Source organism: Eulemur rufifrons, chromosome 1, assembly GCF_041146395.1.
Source record: "Eulemur rufifrons isolate Redbay chromosome 1, OSU_ERuf_1, whole genome shotgun sequence".
In the NCBI taxonomy this organism is placed as follows: domain Eukaryota; kingdom Metazoa; phylum Chordata; class Mammalia; order Primates; family Lemuridae; genus Eulemur; species Eulemur rufifrons.
In genome coordinates, this window is record NC_090983.1 from 31,109,950 (window position 1) to 31,135,299 (window position 25,350).

The 25,350-nt window shown below is 36.0% G+C and overlaps 1 protein-coding gene and 1 non-coding gene across 2 annotated transcripts in view; one reads left to right on the top strand and one right to left on the bottom strand.

Moving 5' to 3' along the window:
• Positions 1-25,350, top strand: part of C2CD6 (C2 calcium dependent domain containing 6) — a 130,660-nt gene that overhangs the window by 79,033 nt on the left and 26,277 nt on the right. The window lies entirely within an intron of this gene.
• Positions 13,770-13,831, bottom strand: LOC138387987 (U7 small nuclear RNA). Its single transcript, XR_011234026.1, has one exon. It is a non-coding gene; the product is annotated as a U7 small nuclear RNA (small nuclear RNA).

Below are 25,350 nucleotides of genomic sequence, written 5' to 3' on the forward strand. Positions count from 1 at the left end.
CCAAAACTTAGTGGCTTAAAACAACCACTTTATTTTCTTTCAAGATTCTGTGGGGTTGGCTGTTATGTTAGCTGGGCAATTTTTCTGCTCTGCTTGATGTTGGATGGACTTATAGTCATATAGGAGCTTGATTGAGCTGGAACAGTCACAATGGCTCACTTACATGTCTGAAAACTTGATGAGAACAGCTGTTAAGGAAGGCTAGGCTCAGCTGGGATACAAGAACTTCTGGTTTGATGACCATTTGTCTCTCTCTCATCATCTCTCTCTCCCCCTCTACCCCATATATATGTGTGGGTTGGGGGGGGTAAAATCTGTTTCTCCATGTAATCTTAGGAATTATCTCTCTTCTTCTCCATGTGTCCTCTTCATGTGATCTCTCTATGTGGTCTAACAGGGCAGCTGAACTTTTTATGGGGCAACTCAGGGCTTCCAAAATATAGAAACGGAAGCTTCAGGTCCTCTTGAGACTTAGGATTGAGACTAGTACAGGGTCACTTCAGCTGCATCTGTTAGTTATAGCAAGTCCCAAGCTCAGTCCTAATTCAGTATGAGAGGGGAATACAGAAGGGCATGAATCTTTGGAGGTGTTGTTCATTGGAGTCCATATTTAGAGATTAACTATCTCTAGCCCCAAGTAATTCATGTTCCTTCCACATGTAAAATATTACTTTCCTTCCAATATCCTCAGTCTCATACTATTACTGCATCAGGCTCAGACTTGAAGTACAGAATTTTATTATCTAAATCAGGTCCATGTGGGTGAGTGTGGCTTGAGTATGGCTTCTCTCAATTTTTTTTTTTTTTTTTTTTTTTTTTTGAGACAGAGTCTCGCTCTGTTGCCCGGGCTAGAGTGAGTGCCGTGGCATCGGCCTAGCTCACAGCAACCTCAAACTCCTGGGCTTAAGCGATCCTACTGCCTCAGCCTCCTGAGTAGCTGGGACTACAGGCATGCGCCACCATGCCCGGCTAATTTTTTCTGTATATATTTTTAGTTGTCCATATAATTTCTTTCTATTTTTAGTAGAGACAGAGTCTCGCTCTTGCTCAGGCTGGTCAATTTTAAAACCTATAAATTGAAGAGACCAGTTATCTGTCCCCTACGTACAGTGGTCAGTCAGGAACAGGAAAACTGGAATAGACACTTATATTTTAAAGGGGGAGGGAAGAAAGACGTGAGGCATGTACCAGTCAGTGGACCACAGTAATTCTGAAGTTCTTGGCTTTGCCCTCTGAATAATCCTCCTTTTTCCATAAGAAAGAGCTTCTGTTTTTAGTTGAGTAGCTTTGCAGCCTATGTCCTGTCTATAGAAAATTGAGGGTTCAAATGCGTCTTTTCGTTTTAAACTATCCGTGTTTCTTTTAGTCCTAGATGCTATGGTTCTCTGAAAGATTTTTTGTGCTTCCTGTGTATCAAATTAAGATCTTAATTAGCCAAATATTACACTTCCAAATATTTTCAAGACAGGACCCTATTTCCTTGGACTGAGAGTCAGGGTGCTATGGCAAAATATCCTTAAGAATTTTAGAAGTGCTCCTGTCTAGCAGAGAGGGCCTAGATACCACCTAAGATTCTTAGAATATTTTTTGTCTAGCTGAGAAGGTCTGTAAGGCACCACCTTAAATCTTTTTGAGGTCTTAGCAACAGATCTTATAGCCACACCCTTGTCATCTTGACCCTAAAACTACATTCCAGTGAACCCACTCTTTTCAAGGTCCCCAAGGACTTCCATATTACCAAATATGATTATCAATTTTCAGATCTCATCTTCTTGACTGCTTAGTAGCATTTGACACAAATAATTGCACCTTTTTTTGAAAGTGATTTTTTTCGTTGGCCTTTTGTAATACTAAATTCTCCTGGTTCTCTGCCTTCCCCACTGCCTGATCTTTGCTGGGGAAGCCTCCTCTTCCAAGTTCTATATGTAGGAGTGTCCCAGGCCAGTGCTTGTATTTTCTCTTCCTAACCTTTCTAGGTGATTCATTGAGTCCCGTACCTTTAAAATATTAATACCATGTATAAATGAATGACTCCAAAATCTCTGAGCTCTTCCTTGAACTCCAGATTATATATGTAACAATTTGCTCACTTAGATTTCTTATAGATGTCTTGTAGAAACGTCAAACTTAACATGACCCAAACTGATCTCTTAATTTCACCTCCATCAACTCTCCACTCCCAACTTAAATTCTCTCCTCTGTTTTCTATGCATTTAATTTCTTCAGCATATAGACATTCCAGGCATTGTTTCTAGCTGTATAGAATATGTTGAACAAAAAGCACAAAAATAAATGCATTTGTGGAGCTTATATTCTTATAAATGTCACTTCTAAATTTTTAAGACCAAAATTCTAGGAGTCAACCTTAGTTTCTTGGTTTCTCTCGTCTCTTATATTCAATCTACCATCAAGTCTTGTCAGTACTATATTCAAAATATATCTAAAATCTACCACCTTCACTGCTATCACTTTAGACCAACCTACTCTCATCTCTCCCCTCTGCTATAAAAGCTGGTTTCTCTACTTCCAATTTTGCCTGTATCTAGTCTATTCTTATAGCAGCCAGACTGATGTTGTAAAAATGTAATCTAAATAATGTCACTCCCCTGATCAGTGTTCTTCAGTGGCATCTTTTCATGCTTGGAATAAAATCCAAACTATTCACCATCATATACAATGTCTCATTTAATCTGTATTCTGTGGATTTCTCTGTCCTTTTGTCTTACCATTATTCCCTTTGTTCACTCTGCTTCAGCCGCATTAATCTTCTTGCTATTCCTTTAACAAACTAAACTTGCTCTAGCTTCAGGGTCTTTTTATAATACTATTCTCTCTAACGGGAATGCTATTCCCCCAGATCTTTCATTCACACCATTTAGGTCTTTGCTCAGATGTTACCTCCTTAAAGGGGCCCTCTCTGACCACTCTATGTAAGTTAATTATACACTTATCCACCCTATCCCATCCCTAGTATTCTTTCTTCATGTATCATATTATATGTTTGTTTACCTGGTATCATATTACATGTTTGTTTACTTGTTTATTGTCTGTCACTCCCACTGGAGTTCAAATTCCAGATGGTAGGGACTTAGTCTTACTCATCACTGTATCTTACTATCTACAATAGTGATGAGTCCATGGTAAGCACTCAATATGTGTTGAATTATTTAATTAGTTAAAAATACTGCAGGGCTTTGAGGCATTTTCTTAGGAATCCCTGAATATAGTATAACTCCTGGGCCTCATTGTATGTAATTAATCAAAATCATTCACCTGGTTGTAGGAAACGCAAATCATTTCAATACCCTTAAGGGTATCCGGTCTGGCTGGATGAACCGCCTAGCTCTGACTTACCAATATCAGGTATAAGGCAGCAAGATTAATTCCACAGTCTACAGAGGGTAGTGGTAAGGGCTCTAATTATGTTTGAGTCTTTGTGTTTAAAGCCTCTAGGGCCTGCAGAAGATTAGGGTTAAGGAAGGCAGAGAATGATATATGTAATGTCACTAACTTCATATCTTCTATTCATCCATTTAACTGCCTTCATTAAGCTATGAATTCCATTCACAAAATTTAAATCTCTGAATAATAACTGATGGTGCTAATGGGAAATATGCCATAATCTCCCAAGAACATTGTCTTTGCTCTGTACTTTGAATCAACCAGAATCATGCACTGATTTGCAATTATTTTATCCATTGCCTTCTTAATTTTGTTTTTTATTTAAATTTTTTTACATTTTAAAAATGTTTAATTGATAAATAATTACTATTTATAGGGTACAATGTGATGTTTTGATCTATGTATACATTATAGAGAGATTCAATCAAGATAATTAACATATCTATCACCTCACCAATTTATCATTTTTTGTAGTGAGGGTGTTAAAAATGTATTTTAGCAATTTTAAATTATACATTATTAACTGCGGTCACCATGCAGTGCAATAGATAACTGGAACTTATTTCTACAATCTAACTGAAACTTTGTCCCCTTTGATCACCATCTTCCCTTTTTTCATCCCTCCTTCTTCCCCTGCCCTCAGCCTCTGGTACCCACTTTTTTACTCTCTGTTTCTATGAGATCAACTTTTATATATTTCACATAATAAGTGAGATCAAACAGTATTTATCTTTTTCTACCTGGCTTATTTAACTTTGCTTAATGTCCTCCAGTTCGATCCATGTTGTAAATGACAGAATTTCCTTCTTTTTAAAGGCTGTGTAGTATTCTATTGTGTATATAGGCTACATTCTCTTTGTCTAATCATCTATTTAAGGACATTTAACTTGCTACTATACCCTGGCTATTGTGAATCACTGCAATAAACATGTGGATGCAGATATCTTTTTGACATACCAATTTCAATTCAAAGCCAAACTGGAATTATGGGGGCAACGAGTGAACATTGGGATTTTTGACTGTTTCAAACATTAGCAGAGATTTTGAAAGAGACTGAGCCAGGGCCTTCTTTCTCCCAGCTGGTGCATGATCACTTATCTCAGCTTTCAAAAGAGCTTGAGCATTATTTCCCAACCACAAAAGACCCCCAAACTGGGAAGGAATGGATCTGCGACCCATTTGTGAATAAGCCAGGTGAATCGACTTTGTGCTAGAAGAGGATCAACTGCTTGAGATCGCAAATGATGGTGGCCTTAAAAGTATGTTTGAGACAATTTCAAATATCCATACATTCTGGAGTAAAGTCGAGGCAGAATATCCTGAGATTGCCACAAAAGCACTGAAAGGCCTGCTTTCATTTCCGACATCTTGTCTTTGTGAAGCAGGGTTTTCTGCAGTGACAGCAACCAAAATGAGATTACGGAGTAGACTGGACATAAGCAACACACTTTGGCGTCCCACATGGGACCGTCTAGTTGTAGGAAAACAAGCTCAGGGCTCCCACTGATTCTGCATTATGGTGAGTTATATAGTTATTTCATTAGATACTACAATGTAATAATAATAGAAATAAAGTTCACAATAAGTATAATGCACTTTATTCATCCCCAAACCATCCTCCTCCTCTCCCCTCACCCCAATCCATGGAAAAATTGTCTTCTGTGAAACCGGTCCCTGGTGCCAAAAAGACTGGGGACAGCTATCATAACATACCACATATTGAGTGGCTTAAAACAGAAAGGTATTGTCAGTTCTAGAGGCTAGAAATCTGAAATTACAGTGTTGGCAGGGCCCGGCTCCCTCTGAAACCCATAGGGCAACATCCTTCCTTGTCTCTTCTAGCTTCTGGTGTTTGTGACATCCCTTGAAATTCTTTGGCTTGTAAATGAATCATGCCACTCGTCGCCTACCACATCGCATGGCTACCTTCTCCCTGTGTGTCTCTCTCCTCTTATAAGGATTATAGTATTGGATTAACAGCCCAGCCTACTCCCGTATGACCTCATCTTAACTTATTACATCTGCTATGACCCTATTTCAAAGTAAGGTCACATTCTAATGGGTTAGGTGTTAGGACTTGAACATAATGCAACTCATAACATTTATATAACATGAAATTTACCTAATTTTATGTAGACAGTTTGAGAAGTGTGTATTTTGGTGTAACCATCACCCATTATCAAGATCTAGAACATTTCCATCCCTATACCATTAAGTATAATGTTAGTTGTAGAGTTTTCATTGATACCCTTCATTAGGTTGAAGAAGTTCTCTTCTAGTCTTAATTTGCTGAGAGATTTTATCAAGAATGGGTGCTGAGTTTTGTCAAATGCTCTTTCTGAAACTATTGAGATGATACTTTTTTTCTTTTTTTAGTATATTAATATGCTAAAATACATTGATTTTTGATGGTGAAATCAACTTGGAATTCCTAGGATCAACCTTACTTGGTCATAATGTATTATCCTTTTCATATATTATGGGCTTCATTTGCTAAATTTTATAAAACAATTTTTTAATATATTTATGAGAAATACAGGTCTGTAGCTTTCTTGTAATGTCATTATTGGTTTTGGTAGATCTGATATTGTAGAATGAGTTGAGTAATATTGTCTTCTCTTCAGTATTCTAGAAGAATTTGTTCTTCTTTTGCTGGTTTCTTAAGGTGAAGTCTGAGGTAATGATTTATTTCTTTTTTTCTAATACACATATTATTGCTATAAATCTCCCTGTAAGTACTACTTTAGAGTCATCCCATAAATATTGACTTATGTTTTTATTTTCATCCAGTTTAAAACACATTCTAATTTCCCTTTTGATTTCTTCTTTGATACATGGGTTACTTTAGAAGTGTGTTACTTAGTTTCCTAACATTTGAAGATTTTCTGGAAATGTTTATAATTTAATTCTATTTGTTCAGAGAACACATTTTCTATGATTTGAATCTTTTAAAATTTGTTGAAACTTGTTTTATGCCCTACAATTTTGGATAACTTGGTGTCTTAGTCCATTTGTGCTTTTATAACCTGAGATTAGGTAATTTATAAATAATAGAAACGTATTTCTCAGAGTTCTAGAGGCTGAGAATTCTAAGATTAATGCACCGGCAGGTTCCATGTCTGGTGAAGGCTCCGTCTCTGGTTCATAGCTAATACCTTCTTGCTGTATCTTCACATAGTGGAAATAATTTTTCTCATAATGATTCCACAATTTTCAAGGCAGATCTTTAGTAGGATTATGTCTGGACATTTTGTATATTTTAAACCACTCTGATTGGTTCACCATTCTTGTCACCACAAACCACCTTTGTGACATTACAAGAACCTTATTTTCTTTTCTCTTTTTGATTTTGAGTTTAGCTGCTGTGTATGTACTATTGGACATAGCCTTCCTGGAATACATTCTAGATTGGGAATATCTTCCAATTCCTCTGGATAGAACTGGATTCTAACTGCTACAAGTTTTCATATCTTAGACATGTTGTTCTGGGGTCAGTATTAATCTTGCCACTGTAATCATCATTCTTAGCTTCAAGCTGCTTCTTCTTAGTGTTAAAGTTTTAGTTTTTATGCCTACCATCCTGGAAGATAGTAGGAAAAGAGCAATATATATGTTTTCAAAGTACGTATCTTAGATGTGTCTAACTTTAACTTCTTTCTTTTTTTTTTTTGAGACAGAGTCTCACTTTGTTGCCTGGGCTAGAGTGAGTGCCGTGGCATCAGCCTGGCTCACAACAACCTCAAACTCCTGGGCTTAAGCGATCCTACTGCCTCAGCCTCCCGAGTAGCAGGGACTACAGGCATGTGCCACCATGCCCAGCTAATTTTTTCTATATAAAAATTTTTAGTTGGCCAGATAATTTCTTTCTATTTTTAGTAGAGATGGGGTTTTGCTCTTGCTCAGGCTGGTCTCGAACTCCTGACCTTGAGCAATCCACCCGCCTTGGCCTCCCAGAGTGCTAGGATTACAGGCGTGAGCCACCGTGCCCGGCCTAACTTCTTTCTTATTTTGCCCAATATAAAAGACATTTAATTTACTTTTGTGAATTGTAGCTTTTTTCTTTTCTGTCATATTTAATTTTTTCTTAGTAATGTTACTCTGCCACCTGAATTTTGTTTAAATTGTTCACCTTAAAATTTATCATTTTAGAATTTCATGAATGATAAAATATGATAAAATTGGCCAGGCATGATGACTCATGCCTGTAACTCTAGAACTGTGGGAGGATCACTTGAGGCCAGGAGTTTGAAACCAGCCTGGGCAAACATATTGAGACTCCATTTGTTCAAAAAATAAGAAAAATTAGCTGGGTATGGTGGCAAGCACCTGTTGTCCCAGCTACTTAGCAGACCCTGTCTCAAAGTAAATTAATTAATTAATTAAAAATAAAATATGATAAAATTTTATATAATCATATCTTAAGATAATGCCAACAATTAGTCAATACTATCATTTTATTTTGGCCCTTAGGTAGTATCAGTGTGATTTTAAACATTAACAATCATACATAGATACATAGGGTACAAATAAAAATTGTATGGTAAGTGTGTCTTTTTGTTTTGTTTTGGTTTGGTTTTGGTCCAAATGCTTTATGATTTGACCTACCAAACGTAGAAATAAATGTTTCTCCCTGTTGGTATAATGATATCACAGTAACAATACTGGTTATTTAGAAGATCAATCTGAATGTCACCTTAAGAGTAATATTTCAGATTTTTATGATTAATAATAATTTAAACAAAATAGGCCCCAAATACACTTCGCTGTTCAAAATCATCCAGTGGTTTCCCATTTTATTTACAGTAAAAGCCAATGTCCTTACTTTAGGCCATTTGAGGCCCCATACCTTTTAGGTTCTTGTTACTCTCTGACCTAATCTATTACTCTCCCCATTATTTATTCCACTTTGGTTATACCAATCTCTTGCTTCTTAGCATACCAAGCAAAGCTATTGCCTCAGGGCCTTTGCACTGGCTGTTCCTCTTGCTTGGAATGCTCAGGTAGCTGCACATCCTGTGTTCTCAACTGCTTTAAGTCTTTGCACAAATGTTACTGTGGTAGATGGAGTCATAGGCCCTGATTCACTATATCCCTGCCCTTTGTCATGTGACTACAGTTCTTTTCATTAGAGACAGAATGTACTTACCTTCCCTTGACTTTGGGCTTGCCTAGGTGACTTGTTTTGGCCAGTAAAACGATATGAGCGGAAGTGATAGCCACTTCCCAAGCCTAGGCCTTATGAGGCATCATGTTTCTATTTACCTGTTGTTATGGGATGAATTGTATCCCCACTCCTCTAATTCATATGTTGAAGCCCTAATCCCCAGTACCTCAGAATGTGACTATATTTGGAGATAGGGCCTTTAAAGAGGTAATTAAGGTTGAATGAAGTTGTATGGGTGTGTTCTAATCCACTGTGACCAGTATCCTCATAAGAAGAGGAAATTTAGTCACACAAAAAAGCACCAGGGATGTGTATACGCAAAGAAAAGACCATGTGAGGACACAGCAAAAAGATGGTCATCTGTAAGCCAAGGAGAAGAAGAAGCCTTAGAAGAAACCAACCATGGTGGCACCTTGATTTTAGACTCCCAGATTCCAGAACTATGAGAAAATAAATGTCTGTTGTTTAAATCATCCAGTCTGTGGAATTTTGCTATAGAAGCCCTACAAGACGAATGTATCTGCTTTTGCCTCTACCACTGCCTGGACAAGACTTATGCGCTAGGTAGCCTGCTGTACCAGGGAGGATGAGAGGTGTGTGGATCAGCCCTGGACCTACTTGCACACTTAAGCCAAGTCCAGTTGAACCTAGCAAGGTAATATGACCTTTAGCCAAACTGCAGATTCATGAGTGGAGAAAAAAATGTTTCCTGTGTAGTATTTTTTTTTAATGTCTCAAAAGCTAAGTAATAGAGAACTTAGTACTTAGAAGTGGGGTGCACCATAACAAAAACATAAAATATGTGGCAGTGACTTTGGTTCTGTGTGATAGGAGGTAGGAAATAGCAAAGAAACTTTATTAGTCAATAGACAAATTGGAAGTCTATGTTTTATAGTGGTAAAAAATTTGGTGAAACCGTCATCTGTGATAATGTCAAAGAGAAGATGTGTCTGGTGAACTTGTAGAGTTGGAGGAGGAGATCTTGAGGCAAAATGTTGAAAGCGTTACTAGTTATTAATAGTTTATTTGGTGGGATACCTCAAAAGAGAGATGAGCTTAGACAAAATTGGCTGGGCTGCAAACACAATTGGAAAGCCATTATATAGAAAGCCAATAATTCTGGGACTTGAAGGTTTGGAAAATGAAACTGTTTCTCACCATATCAAAGATGTGACTCTTATAACATGGCCTGAGGGTAAAGACCAAATCAAGGCTGTGATTGTCATGCCCTATATTAAGAACTTTGAAGGAATAAAGTGACATCTAGAAGACCATTTCAACTAAACAAAAGAACTCCTAGAAAGATTAAGTGTGTAGTCTCATAGAAGTTTAATGTGCCCAAAGTACCAGTACTTAAATCTCTATAGAGAGAGCACCATGTTCTGAATAGAACTGTGGCTGTGGCTTTTGGCTCATGCAATTGAGTGGAATTCAACACACATGCATACATCATCTTTTCAGAGAGCTTTAATGGAAAGCCAGTACCAATCTAGACTAAAAGTGAAACAGATGTAAAAAGACCTTTGGGTTCCCAGTTTTCCCCAAGCAGATAACAGTCACATAAAAGGGCATGGTCAAATGCCCTCTTCAGAAGTAGCCAAGGAGGATGATGGAAGAAAAAAGGGCCTTCCAGAGATAGAGCCAAGAGCATAGGAGAACAATTGATCAGATAGTCACTCGTAGAGTGCTGAACTAGGGGAACATTTATTGTGATTATTGTAATACTCTTCTACCAGTGTATGATTTAGAGAAAGAAGTAAAAAATCCCTACTTATAGCATACACTAATATAAACTCTAAGTATATTAAAGACTTCAGTGTAAATAAGAATTATTAAAACACTAGAGATAAATATAGATTAATAGACTTTTCATCTTGGTGGGTGGAGAAGAAAACTAAGCAAAATAAAAGTAAAGAAAAAGATAAAGATTAATAGATAAATTTATTAAAAATTAAAAAGAAATAAAATTAAAAGGTAAATAACTGGGAAAGGGGGTTAATATCCTCAACTTATAAAGAGTTTATCAATCAATCAAATTAGAAATATAATAAAAGAAAATAGGGCAAAGACATAAATTGATAACTCACAATAGCAGAAATAGCAAAATGAAAAAGATCGGCTTAATAAATGATTTTTAAAAAAGAAAATTCAATAATGAGGTACTACTTTCTCCTTATCTGAATGACCAAGATTTAAACAAATAAAAGACAATTGTTGGCCCGGCGTGGTGGCTCACGCCTGTAATCCTAGCACTCTGGGAGGCCGAGGTGGGTGGATCGTTTGAGCTCAGGAGTTCGAGACCAGCCTGAGCAAGAGCGAGACCCCATCTCTACTAAAAAAAAAATAGAAAGAAATTATATGGACAGCTAAATATATATATAGAAAAAATTAGCCGGGCATGGTGGCGCATGCCTGTAGTCCCAACTACTCGGGAGGCTGAGACAGCAGGATCCCTTGAGCTCAGGAGTTTGAGGTTGCTGTGAGCTAGGCTGACGCCACGGCACTCACTCTAGCCTGGGCAACAAAGTGAGATTCTGTCTCAAAAAAAATAAAAAAAAAAAAAAAGACAATTGTTAGTATTGGTAAAGCAGGCCTTGATGGAAGTATAAATTGGGATGGACTTTTAGAGAGAACACTTGGCAATATTTATCAGCAGCTTTAAATTTTTACTAATTTTTCCACATACAGAATTTTGCTGATTATAAGAATTTACTTACAAAATAATTAAAGGTAGTCATAAAGCTTATATACAAAGAGATTTATAAATTTATAAGTATATAACTTATATAATTTATAAGATGAAATACTTCATAGTCACATTTCAAGAGGGTTTTTTTTTTTATTTCAGCTTATTATGGGGGGTACAAAAGTTCAGATTACATACGTTGCCCATGTACCACCTATCCCCCCAAGTCAGAGCTCCAGGCGTGTCCATTCCCCAGACAGTGCGCATTGCACTCATCATGTAGGTATATACCCATCCCCTCCTCGCACCCCCCGCTCCCCAAGTCAGCACCTTCAAGCGTGACCATTCCCCAGACGGTGCGCAACGCACTCATCATGTAGGCATACACCCATCCCCTCCCCCCTCCCCCCACCTCAGTCTGATATCAAGAGTTTTTAATGACATGGGAAAATGATCATTCTAAAAGGTTACGTAAAAAAAGCCAGTTACAAAATTGTTCATATAGTATTATCCATATTTTGTAAATGTACATCGTATGACAAAACATTCTAAGCACCTGTGGATAATGAAGTTAGGATTGGATTGTACTGTTTTTTCTTGATACTCTTCCACATTTTGTAAATTTTCTATAATTATATTATCCATTTTTATTATAAAAACTAATATATGCAGAAGGCTAAAAAACAAACAAGAAAACAAACAAACAACAACCAGACAACACAAAAAATATTAATAAATGAAAAGTAAAAGTTAATTTTTAGAACTCAAATATATTTAAACTTCTATTTCTTGAGGTTTCATAAAAATAAACAAACAACATTGAATAGTATATGTGGACTCTACCACTATAAGAGATGAGGAATTTAAAACATTTTCTATTATTTTCCTTTCCCCAGTTTTGAAAAATTTTGTTACTATATTGTTACATATATGAACTGTTTTAAATCTAAAGTTTAATCTTTATTATTTTTCTGTATGCTGATTCTAAAACTAGAAAATCTAAAAACAGTCTCAACAACATTACATTGATATAACTGTTATTCACTGTAGAACCAAGAAGTCTTTGACCCAGAAAGAAGAAAATGAATTAAAATTTGATTCTAAAGGGAGAATCTCTTAAAATTTTCATTCTGGGATTTTCTGGGAAACTTCTGGGAAGTTTCTTTTTAGCTTTTTAAAATTCTGCTGGGTCATAATCAGTTGCCATTTTTTTCTGTATTTCTCATATTCATTTTTTTTGTTTAATACCTACTCAATAAATTGTTTTCTATCCAATTTCATAAATAAAATTTCTGAATTATTGTGATCAAAAAATTATTTTTCCCGCCACACTGATTTCTAGTTTTGCCAAGTACAGAATAATAAGTTAAAAATCTTTTTTTCCTTCAGAACTGAAGATTTTGCTTCACTATCTTTTAGCATACAATGTTTAGCATGCTGATGTAGTGTCTGATTTCAACATGACTGTCATCTTTCAAGGTGACATTTTTTTTTCCCTATTCCTGGAAGACTTTCAGAATTTTCTTTTTCTTTTTAGTGCTCCGAAATTTCAATGATTAAGTTAGGTGTGGGTCTATTTTTAATTCATGCTCACTAGAATGCGAGCTCTACAAGGGCAAAAATTTTTGTTTGGTTGGTTCACTGATACATTCTTAGTACTATGACTGGCATGTAAATAGAGTTTAATAAATATTTATAGAATGAATTAATGAATTTATCTTGCTTTGCCTTCCCAGTGATATATTTGGATTTGAAACACTCATCTTTAGCTCAAGAAAATATTCTATTTTTCCTACCCTCTATTGTCTGTGCTCTGTCTACAGTTCTTTTAGATCAATATTTAACTTTTTGATACTATCTTTCATGTCTACTTTTTAAAATATTTTCTATTTTTTTGTCTTTTTGCTCTACATTATGATGTTTACTCAGCTCTTTCACTTTGCCACTTTTGTGTTCAACCACACCATTTCTTATTGTCAACTTATTCATTGAAATTTTATATTTTAAAATTTCCAACCTCTCTTTCTTATTCAGTTTTTTTGCTTACTTTTCAGTGTAGCTTGAATAATTATAACTGTTTACCTCTAGAGAAGCCCTTCTTCCTTGTTTGTAATCTTGAATTGAAAGTGTGTAAAACATAATAAAAAAATTTTTACATTTAGGAGATATTATTTTTATTAATAATCTATGCATAACTTAGCAAAATCTTCATAACACAATCAAATCCATTATCTCTACTTTTTAATATATTGTAATTATGATAATGAAAATTATTATCCCTTGAAGCCTTAGGTCTTTTTTGGAAGATTATATCTATAGCATTAGTCTCATAGCTTTTTTTTTAAATAATTTTTTATTTTGTATATTTAAGATATACAACATGATGTTATGGCATACATATAGATAGTAAAATGGTTACTATAGTGAAACAAATTAATATATCCATCATCTCACATAGTTACCCATTTTTTTGTCTTTGTAGTAGGAGGAGCTAAAATCTTTTTTTTTTTTTTTAAAGGGAGTCTTCTGGTGAGGACTGGAAAACCTGCTAGACAAATTCTAAAAGAGCTGTAACACTAAGAGCAGCTAAAATCTATTCATTTAACACGAATCCCATATATAGTGTAATTTTACCTAAAGTCCTCATGTTGTATAATACATTAGATCTCTAGGCTTGTTGTTCATCATACATATCTACTGCTTTATATCAACTGACCTATACCTCCCATTTCCTTTTCCCCCTCCACCCCCATGCCTCTGGTAACAACTGCTTTGTTCTTTATGTATATTTGAATTGTTTAATATTTTATATTCCACATATAAGTAAGATCATGTGATATTTTTCTTTCTGTGTCTGGTTTACTTAATGTTCTCCAAGCTAATCCATGTTGTGGAAAATGGCAAGATTCTCTTTTAGAGATGAATAATATTCCATTGTGTACCACAGTTTCTTTATCAATTCATCCATTAATATATAGTCCCACAGCTGTTTAAAATCAAGTACCATATCTAAGAAAAAATTCATAGCCCTAAGAGAGAGCAGGGCGTACTCCTAGGAACACAGTACATAGAAGTCCATAGAAATATTTATTTGATAGAGCCTTAGCAACTATGTTTTACAGATAATAAAAGTGATATCCAGAGGTATAAATTAATTTTACAAATGTAAAATTAATTTTACATCTGGTACAAAGCCAAAACTCATACTTCAACCTCTTAGGTGTATACTTTTTCCAGTAAGTCTGACTGCCTTGATGACAATGCCTGTGAGGGGAAAAATCCCTATTCTTTGGTCTTTTTGTCCAGTGAAGTCCAGAGGCAAGATGACATACCCATTACCATTATTGCCATTTTGTCATTTTTTTTCTACGAGTCTCTCTTTTAAATAAAAATAAATAAAACCTTGTAGATAAAATTGAAGTTTCCTTTATCTCCAACCTTCAGTGTCATTCACCACTCTTCTCCTCAGAGGCAATCGCTATCATTAATTTAGTGAGGTTTGACTGTACAGAAACTCTTGGACAGTGGAACATGTCTTGGCCAGCTAATCAGGGGTCTGGAAGGAAAAAGAAGGTGAGGAACAAGGAGGTCTGGGGTAGAGACATGTAGACAGGACATATGGGATTGGGCACAAAGACTGAAGGTCTTTATATCACATGGTGATACCTATCAGAGAATACCGTCATAGAGAAGACACTGAACAACCAAGTAGAAAAAAAAATCACAGCCAGCTGATGGCAGCCATCCTCTATCATCAGATATCTCAGAGCTGGCACCATCGATGCATTAATGAAGTAGCAACCATGGTAGCTGGAATAGTCTTTGCAAGAGTTCAACAGCCTGAGCTCCCACTTACCAATCCAGGCTGAGTTAGCTATTGATACTGCCTAATGTCCAATATGCCAGCACCAAAGACCAATGCTAAACCCCTCAAAACAGTAGTATCTCTTGAGGAGGCCAGCCTGTCACTTAATGTGAACTTGATTACTTGGAACCTTTCCCCCTTGAAAGTGGCAGTGATTCATTTTGACATGAATCAATAAATATTCTTGGAATGAACTTCTCTTTCGTGTCTGCAGAGACCGAACCAGCACCACTATTTGAGGGCTTACAGAGTGTGATCCAATAGCTCAGGATATCATACAACCTTTGCATCAGACCAAGAGACTCACTTTATAATAAAGAAGGTGCAGGAGTGGGTATGATTATTGACTGGTTGTATTACTCCCAAATGAGTGATGAAATGACCTCGTAAAGGCACAGCTGAAGTGCCAGCTCAGAGGCAGTATCTTGCAAGGTACTCTCTAAATCTTCATATAAATCTATGACTCCAAAAGGTAGAATACATGGGTCTAAGGAACTAAGAGTGAAAAGAGGAATGGCCCTGCTTAGTACATCATTCCCAGTGATGCACGTAGGAGGGTAGTCATAGATTTAGCAAATAGAAATGCAGGAAACCCAGTTAAACTTGAATTTCAGGTAAACAACAAAAATTGTTAATTTAAGTATATCCCATGCAATATTTGGGATATACTTATACTTTTAAAAATTATTGTTTATCTGCAATTCAAATTTAATAGGGGCATCCTATATTTTACCTGGTAACTTTACTACTTGAGGAATTTATACTTCCTGTGCCACAACTCTGGGCCTACGGGTTTAGAGGTCTTGGTTCCCAACTGGGGACACTGCTATTAGGGGATACAGGAAGAGTTCCATTGTACTATAAACTATGGCCACCAGCAGGGTAATTCTACTTCTTGTGCCAAGGCACCAGCAGGCAAGAAAATGAGTCACCATCTTGTCAGGAGTAATTGACTCTGATCATCCAAAGGAGTTAGCACTGCTGTTACACAATGGGAGTATGGAGGGATATGTGGGGTATGTAGGAAATGCACTTTGGTGCCTCTTGGGAATTCGTCGTCCCCTTATGATGATAAATGACAAGGTAGTTATCTCCTCCTGAGAAAGGTATGGCAACCAGGGGCTCAGACCCTTCAGGAATGAGGCATGGTGCCTGGGTTAGCCACCTAATCACAGAGATGCTAACTGAAGGTTAGGGGAATCTAGAACAGATACTAGAGGAAGTATTAAAAGTTTGTGACTCAGTTGTGACTCTGAGGCCAGCAGCAGTGGTGGGAGCTGTAGTTTGTCCCACTAACCTCCTTCTAGATTTCTCCTAGGAAGAGAGGACTACTGGAATCCTGGAGGATCTGCTTCCAGAACCTACAGGAAGGAAGTGAATTTCAGAAGCACAAGGTTTGGACTTTGTGAATGTCATGATTTGCCATCCAGGTCCTCCTTCAGGAGCATAGGACTTACTCTCAGGTTGCCGGCGTGCTGCTGTAAGAAGGCTGTTAGCTTTCAGCCCTCTTTGGGAATTGTTTCAGCTGAAGAAAACTGCTTTGTCCAAAGTCATACTTCCTTTCAGGAACAGCCAACATCCAATGACTGACCTATCCAGGAGCAAAATGCTCAGTTTCCTTGCTTCAAATTGAGAGAACTCTTAAGAGCCTTCTCAACTCCAGGGCTCCATTCATGGTCTGCTGAGGCCATCACTGGGTCTGTATTGCAGCTCAAATTCTCCCTCTGTCCAATCCTGTTTCTTTCCCGTCCCTTTCCACAGATGGTGATCCCAATAGTACTATCTAATAATTGTCTTACATATACATGTTCATCTCAGGGTCTGCCTTCCAAGAAGCAACAACAGAGGACAACGGAGTAGTAAGTGTTGAGAGAAAATAACTATATCTAAAATTTAATACTCATCTAGATGACCATTCATAAGGAAAAAAATCAAGTATACCCATTAAAATTTAAGGGAAAATATTAATCAAAGGTATACCTTCCTTTATAACCAGAAGAGAGAAAAGGCAATATAAAAACTCATTCAATCTTATAGAATGCAGAAAACGAGCCCAGGGGGGAAAAAAGCATTTTAATGGGAAGTACAAAATAAAATACTAAAAATAAATCCAAATATGTAAGTTAGCAAAATAAACCTGTAAATGAACTCAACTTTTCAGTTAAAATATTTTCAGATTTCATTGAAAATAATATTATATGCTGTTTACAAGAGACACATCTAAAACTTAAGGGCACAGAAAGGATGAAACGAGAGAGAAAAAGTGAAACTGGACAAATACTAACCAAAGGAAAGCTGGTATATTCCTGTTTTGATAAAAGATTAATATTTGTTGTTAAAGTAAAAACAATTATTGGGGGACTAGGTTACTATATATTTAGAACAAAAACAATTCACCAGATATAACAGCTATGAACCATTAAACAACTATTAATATAGTTTCAAAATATAGCTAAAAATAACAGAATTTCAAAGATAAGTTCACAATTATGATGAGGTAATATAATCTGATTCTTTTAAAAATTAGTATTTGTGTTTATTAGAGCTAGCAGGGAAAAATTAAGTAATATATAAAAATTTGAACATAATAAACGATACAATGGGCATACAATAAAGACTACTTGCAACAGTTACAGAATATACAATTGAAGGCTATAGGCAAGCACCCATGCAAGATTCATAAAAATGGACCACCTGCCAGGACCAAAAGCAAATCTCAGAAATATTATTTATTAATATTGAAAACATAAAATATCAGAGAATTTTCTAACTGCAATGTAAAAGTAGGGAACCATTTTTTTTTTTTTGAGACAGAGTCTCACTCTGTTGCCCAGGCTAGAGTGAGTGCCGTGGCGTCAGCCTAGCTCACAGCAATCTCAAACTTCTGGGCTCAAGCAATCCTCCTGTCTCAGCCTCCCAAGTAGCTGGGACTACAGGCATGCGCCACCATGCCCGGCTAATTTTTTCTATATATATTTTTAGCTGTCCATATAATTTCTTTCTATTTTTAGTAGAGGTGGGGTCTCGCTCTTGCTCAGGCTGGTCTCGAACTCCTGAGCTCAAACGATCCGCCCACCTCGGCCTCCCAGAGTGCTAGGATTACAGGCGTGAGCCACCGCGCCCGGCTGGGAACCATTTTTAAAAGATAACAAAGTATCACACGTATATATACACCTATTGAGACATAGTATATCTCTTTATTTAGTTCTTTAATGTTCAATTATTTTTTATGATTTTCTCCATACAGTTTTTACTCATTTTGTTAGATTTATTCCTATATACTCTATGTATTTGATGCAGCTTTCTTTATGAAAAATTTTTTAAATTTTGAATTCAATTTCTTTAATTGGACAATTCAGATTCTCCATTTCTTGTATCAATTGTGTTAAATTGTTTATTTTCAGGAAATTATCCTGGATAACTTCATCTGAGTTAGTTGAATGTATTAGCCCTTAAAAGTTTGTAGGATCTGTAGTGATATTCCTTCTTTCGTTCTTGATATTGGTAACTTGTGTTTCTCTCTTTTTTTCCTTAATTGGCCTTGCTGGGAGTTTATCAGTTGTATTAATCTGTTAAATGAAACAACTCTTGGCTTTGTTAATCTTTTGTTTTTCTATTTTTTATTGCATTAATTTCTGTTTTTTATTATTAATATATTCTTCCTTCTTCCTGCTTTTGATTTAATTTACTCTTCTTTTTCTAGATTCTAATGGGTTAAAAGGTAAACCAATGGTTTCAAACCTTTCTTCTTTAATATTAAATAACATGAACAATAAAGCTATAAATTTCCCCAATCTAAGCACTACTTTGTATGAATCCCTCAACTTTTTATATGTTGTATTATCATTATAACTATATTTGACATATTTTCTAACTTTTTAATTTATTTGACCAAATGGTTATTTAGAAGTATGTTGTTTAATTTCCAAATATTTGGGGCTTTCTAGATATCTTTACTGTTACTGATTTCTAGATTATTTCCTTGATGGATAAATAATATACTTTTTTAGAATTTTAATTTTTTGAAATGTATTGACTTATTTATGGTCTAGTCTCGTGAATGTTGCATGTGCACTGGAAAGAATGTGAATTCTGCTGCTTTTGTAGTGTTCTATAAATATGTTTTACATCAAAGTAGTTGATAGTATCCTTCAGACCTTTTATGGCCTTACTGAATTTTTTTTCTAGTTCTTCCATAAATTACTAAAAGAAGTATGTTAAAATTTCCAGTTACGATTGTGGATTTGTCTATTTCTCTCTTTAGTTTTCCTCAGATTTTACTTTATGGACAGGGTCTCACTCTGTCCCCCGGCCCACTCCATGTTTTTTGAATGGAGAATGTAATTCATTTACATTCAAGGCAATTATTGATAGATAAGGACTTACTGCTGCCATTTTGTTAATTGTTTTCTGGTTGTTCTGTAGATTTTTCATTTCTGTCTTCCTCTATTGCTGTCTTTCTGTGGGATTGGATGATTTTTTTGTAGTGTGTGCTTTGATTCCTTATTTTTTTATCTTTTGTTTATCTACTGTAGGTTTTGCTTTGAGGTTACCTTGAGGCTTACATAAGTTATAGTTATAACAGGGTATTTCAAGCTGATAACAACTTAGCTATCATTGCAAAAAAAAAAGGCTGGGCACATTACAAGGCTCATGCCTGTAATCTTAACACTCTGGGAGGCCGAGGCGGGCAGATTATTTGAGCTCAGGAGTTCGAGACCAGCCTGAGCAACAGCAAGACCCCGTCTCTACTAAAAATAGAAAGAAATTATATGAACAGCTAAAAATATATAGAAAAATTAGCCAGGCATGGTGGTGCATGCCTGTAGTCCCAGCTACTCGGGAGGCCGGGGCAGGAGGATTGCTCGAGCCCAGGAGTTTGAGGTTGCTGTGAGCTAGGCTGATGCCATGGCACTCTAGCCCGAGCAATAGAGACTCTGTCTCAAAAAAACAAAAAACAAAACACCCTTTAAGGTTTTACTCCATCCTCCCCCACCCCCATTTTCTAAAGTTCTTTATTTGTTAACATGGGTTCAAGGTATTGTCTAATGTCCTTTCTTTTCTGCCTGAAAAACTCCCTTAGGTTTTTTTGTAAGGCAGGTGTACTAGCAGCAAACTCCCCAGGTTTTTGTTAACCTGGGAATGTTTTAATTTCCTCTTCATTTTTGAAGGGTAGTTTTTTCTGGTTATAGAATTCTTACTTGACAGATTTTTTTTTCTTTCAGCTCTTTAAATATGTTATTCCACTGCTTTTTTACTTAAATGGTCTCATGAAAATTTGACTATTAATCTTTTTGAGGATCACTTGTACATGATGAGTCACTTCTCTTGCTGCAATTCTCTCTTCATCTTTTGGTAATGTGGTTGTAACATGTCTTGATATGATGCATTTTGCATTTTGCCTCATTGGAGTTCTTTAAACTTCTTGGATTTGTAGATTTGTGACTTCCATCAAATTTGGGAAGTGTTTGGCCATGATTTCTTCAGTCTTTCTGACACTTTCTTTCTCCTTTCCTGTGACTCCCATAATGTGTATGTTGGTGTACTTGATTGTTGTCCCATAGATCTTTTAGGCTTTGTTCACTTTTATTCATTCTCTTTTCTTTTTGCTCTTTATTCTGAATAATTTCAAATGTACTATTTTCACATTCACTGATTCTAATTTCTGCCTGCTTTAATCTGCAATTGAACTCCTTGAATGACTCTTTCAGTTATTGCACTTTCCAATGCAGAATTTCTATTTCTTTTTATAATTTCTGTTTCTTTATTGATAGTCTCATTTTATGCATGTATTATTTTCCTAGATTCATTTTGTAATTTGTCCATGTTTACTTTTAGCTCTTCAAACATATTTAGGAAAGTTATTTTAAAATCTTAGTCTAGTAAGTCAAAAGTCTTAGCTTCCTCAAAGGCAGTTTCTGTCAATTGTTTTTTCCTGTGAATGGGCCATATTTTTTGTTTCTTAGTATGCCTTATAATGTTTTGTTGAAAATTGGGCATTTTAAATATTATAATGTGGTAACTCTAGAAATCAATTCTCCTCTTTCTCCAGAGGTTGCTATTGTTGATTGCTGAGGGCTGCAATCACCCGTTTGTTTAATGACTTATCCAAACTATTTTTGCAAAGACTATATTCCTTGTTTGTGGTTGGTTTGTGATCTGTTCCATTATCTAAGCGGTCAGCCAGTGACCTAAAAGAAATTTCCTGAAACGACAAAATTTATCTGCCCTTTTTTCATTAAACAGTTCACTGCTGAAACTTTTGGATTATATATATATTAGAGATGGGGGTCTCTCTCTGTCACCCAGGGTGGAGTACAGTGGCATGATCATAGCTCACTGTAGCCTCGAACTCCTGGCCTCAAGCAATCCTTCTGCCTCACCCTCCTGAGTAGCTGGGACTATAGGTGAATGCCACCACACCCAGCTAATTTTAAAAACTTTGTGGGGGGGCAAAGACAATATACGTAACCTAAACTTTTGTACCCCCACAATATGCTGAAATAATGATTTAAAAAAAAGAAAGAAAAAAAAAAAACTTTGTTAGAGACAGGGTCTTGCTATGTTTCCCAGCCTGGACTCAAACTTCTGGCCTCAAGTGATACTCCCACCTCAGTCTCCCAAGTCACTGGGATTATAGGTATGAGCCACCATACCCAGCTGGATTATATTCTGAAGTTCTCAAACAGTTGATCTATCAGTCATTGACAATTTGTTTATTTCAGTGGAGGGGCCAATTCTTTGAGCATCTTACTCTATCATCTTCTGTGATGTCACTTCTAACTTCCTTTCTGACATTAATCTTGTTTTTATTTTATTTTAATTTATTCTTTAAATTATATTTTTGTTTCCTGGGGCTTGGAGAATGAGAAGAGGTTAATGTATGCAAAGTAATATCATGTGTTTTCTTTTAATGCTTGGCATTCCCTACCTTAACATCCTACTAGTACAATGTTTCAGCCATGCATGTATCTTACTATCTCCCAGTTGCACTGGTTAAATTGTAAATAAATTCTTTTCCTTATATAAGATAAAGCAACATGGTAACATTCAATCTCATTTTTGTTCTTTATAGCCATCAATCATGCTAAGTTGAAAAATTACATTGATATTTATTTTTTCTATTCCCTTTCTCTTCCCTGTTTTTATTTCAGGGACCATATTTTCCCTCTCACAAAATGAATGACCATGGAAATTTCCCTTCTTCTGCAGGTAAGTTATTATTTGTATATAAAGTATCATAATTTTCAAACTTTCAGTGAAATTAGGAACATGAACTCATATATCATAATTATCAAGACTTTCCTTCAAAAGATAAATTACACTATGATTTTTCTTCATTTTTGGCATGAAAATCTATGGAATTACAATATCAGTGGAAAATCAAGCAAAGCAAAATACAAGTGGCCTTACAATCTGGAAACCTAGATAATTTTTATTTTATATCTATTATTATAATATTAGTAAACCATTTATTACATTTATTTATCTGTGTTTCCAAACTTTTTGTCTACCGTGTAGATCTATCTAGTGAAGAGGTTTTTCCAATTCAAGAAGCTGTTCAGTGATATCATTATGGAGACACATTCAACATATCACCCAAAGGCGATAATCAAAATATTTAACAACCAATACACCATGATCCTGGAAAAACTAGATCACATAATTCTACTGCATTAGCGTTCTGGAGGCCCACTGCTGTGCTGTGTTGAGATTGAGAGAAATGGGAGATTCCTAAGGGAATAGAGGTAGTCAGGGCAATGCATGTAAGGTGATACTTGGAAATTTTGAGGCAGCAACTTTACCAATTAGTACAGAAGTATTTTAGTATTCTAACAATTGGAACAGTCGTAGCTGTGTAGTGATTGCATATCCATTCAGGGCATACTGCAGTAATCTAATTAAAATGAAGAGAAAATAGGATGATAGCTAAAACACTTGCTATGGAAGGAAGATGAGCAAGAAGCCACATTTCTTTATAACATACAAGAATCCTTGAGTTGTAGAGGGTGCTCTCTAATTAAGGATTTATAGGAAAAAGAATAAGATGAAGATGTGATTGAGAAGTATAGTTCTGTTTTTTTTATTTGAATAGATTTAGGGGGTACAAGTAGAGTTTTGTTACATGAATATATTATATAGTGTAAGTCTGGACTTTTAGTGTACCCATCACCTGAATAGTGTACGTTGTACCAAATAGATACATTTTCATCCCTCACCACCCTCCCAGCCTCCCTAGTTCTGAGTCTCCAATGTCCATTATTTCACTCTGTATGACCATGTGTACCAATTGCTTAGTTCCTACTTTTAAGTGAAAACATGTGGTATTTGGTTTTCCATTCCTGAGTTACTTCACTTAGGATAATGGCCTTTGGTTCTATTCAAGTTGCTGTAAAAGACATTATTTCATTCTGTTTTATGGCTGAGTAGTATTCCATGGTGTGTGTGTGTATATATACATATATATACATACATATACACCTGTGTATATATACATATATATACACACACCACATTTTCTTTATCCACTCATCAGATGATGGACACTTAGGTTAATTCCATATCTTTGCTATTGTGAATTGTGCTGCAGTAAACATGCAAATACAGGTGTCTTTTTGATATAATGACTTCTTTTCGTTTGGGTAGATACCCAGTAGTGGGACTGCTGAATCGAATGGTAGATCTACCTTCAGTTCTTTGAGAAGTTTTCATACTGTCTTCCATAGAGGTTGTACTAATGTACATTCCCACCAATAGCGTATAAGTGTTCCCTTTTCACTACATCTGTATGAATATCTTTTTTTTTTTTTACTTTTTAATGGCCATTATAACTGGATTAAGATGGTATCTGATTGTGGTTTTAATTTGCATTTCTCTGATGATTAATGATGTTGAGCATTTTTTCATGTTTGCTGGCCTTTTGTATATTGAAAGGTATAGTTTTTTTAAAAAGCCCCCAAATGGGAAATTTAGCTTAGTTTGAATAGTAGAATATGAAGAAATGAAGGATTTTAACATGATTAGAATTTAATACTTTAGCCTTATATGTATTCATACATCTGTTTCATACAGTAATAAAAGTTTTAAGAACATATATTGGGATACAGAAAGCTATTTTCTTTTTTTTTTTTTTTTTTTTTTTTTTTTTGAGACAGAGTCTCACTTTGTTGCCCAGGCTAGAGTGAGTGCCGTGGCGTCAGCTTGGCTCACAGCAACCTCAGACTCCTGGGCTCAAGCGATCCTCCTGCCTCAGCCTCCCAAGTAGCTGGGACTACAGGCATGTGCCACCATGCCCAGCTAATTTTTTCTATATATATTTTTAGCTGTCCATATAATTTCTTTCTATTTTTCAGTAGAGATGGGGTCTCGCTCTTGCTCAGGCTGGTCTCGAACTCCTGAGCTCAAACGATCCACCCACCTCGGCCTCCCAGAGTGCTAGGATTACAGGCGTGAGCCACCGCGCCCGGCCAGAAAGCTATTTTCAAACATAAGATGTTAGTTTCAGAAATTAATACTTTAAATGACAGGAAAAAATTAAGATACTTAATCCCCAATGCAACAGTGTTAGGAGGTGAGGCCTAATGAGGTGATTAGGGATTAGGCCATGAGGGCAGAGTGAATGGATTAGTGCTATTATTGAGAGAGTGGGTTTGTTATCACAGGAATGGGTTGATTATACACTGATTTTGGTCTCCTTTCTCTCTCTCTCTCTCTCTCTCTCTCTTTCTCTTGCCCTTCTGCCTTCCCCATGGGATGACACAGCAAGAAGGCCCTCAAAAGATGTTGGGTCCTTGATTTTGGACTTCCCAGCCTCCATAACTGTAAGAAATAAACCTGTGTTCCTTATAAATTATCTAGCCTCTGGTATTCTGTTGTGGCAGCACAGAATGGACTAAGACAGAAAACTGGTACTGAGAAGTGGGACTGTTGTTATATCAAATATCTGAAAACGTAGAAATGGCTTTAGACTGGATACTGAGTAGAGGCTTGAAGAATTTGGAGGAGTAAGCTAGAAAAAGCCCAAGTTTCCATAAATGGAGTATGTCTTAGCCCATTTTCCATTACTATAAAGGAATATCTGGGGCTAGGTAATTTATAAAGAAAAGAGGTTTATTTGGCTTACAGTTCTTCAGGCTGTATAAGAATCATGGCACCAGCATTTGCTTCTGGTGAGGGCTTCAGGGAATGTCCACTCATAGTGAAAGGTAAAGGGGAGCAGGCATCACATGGTGA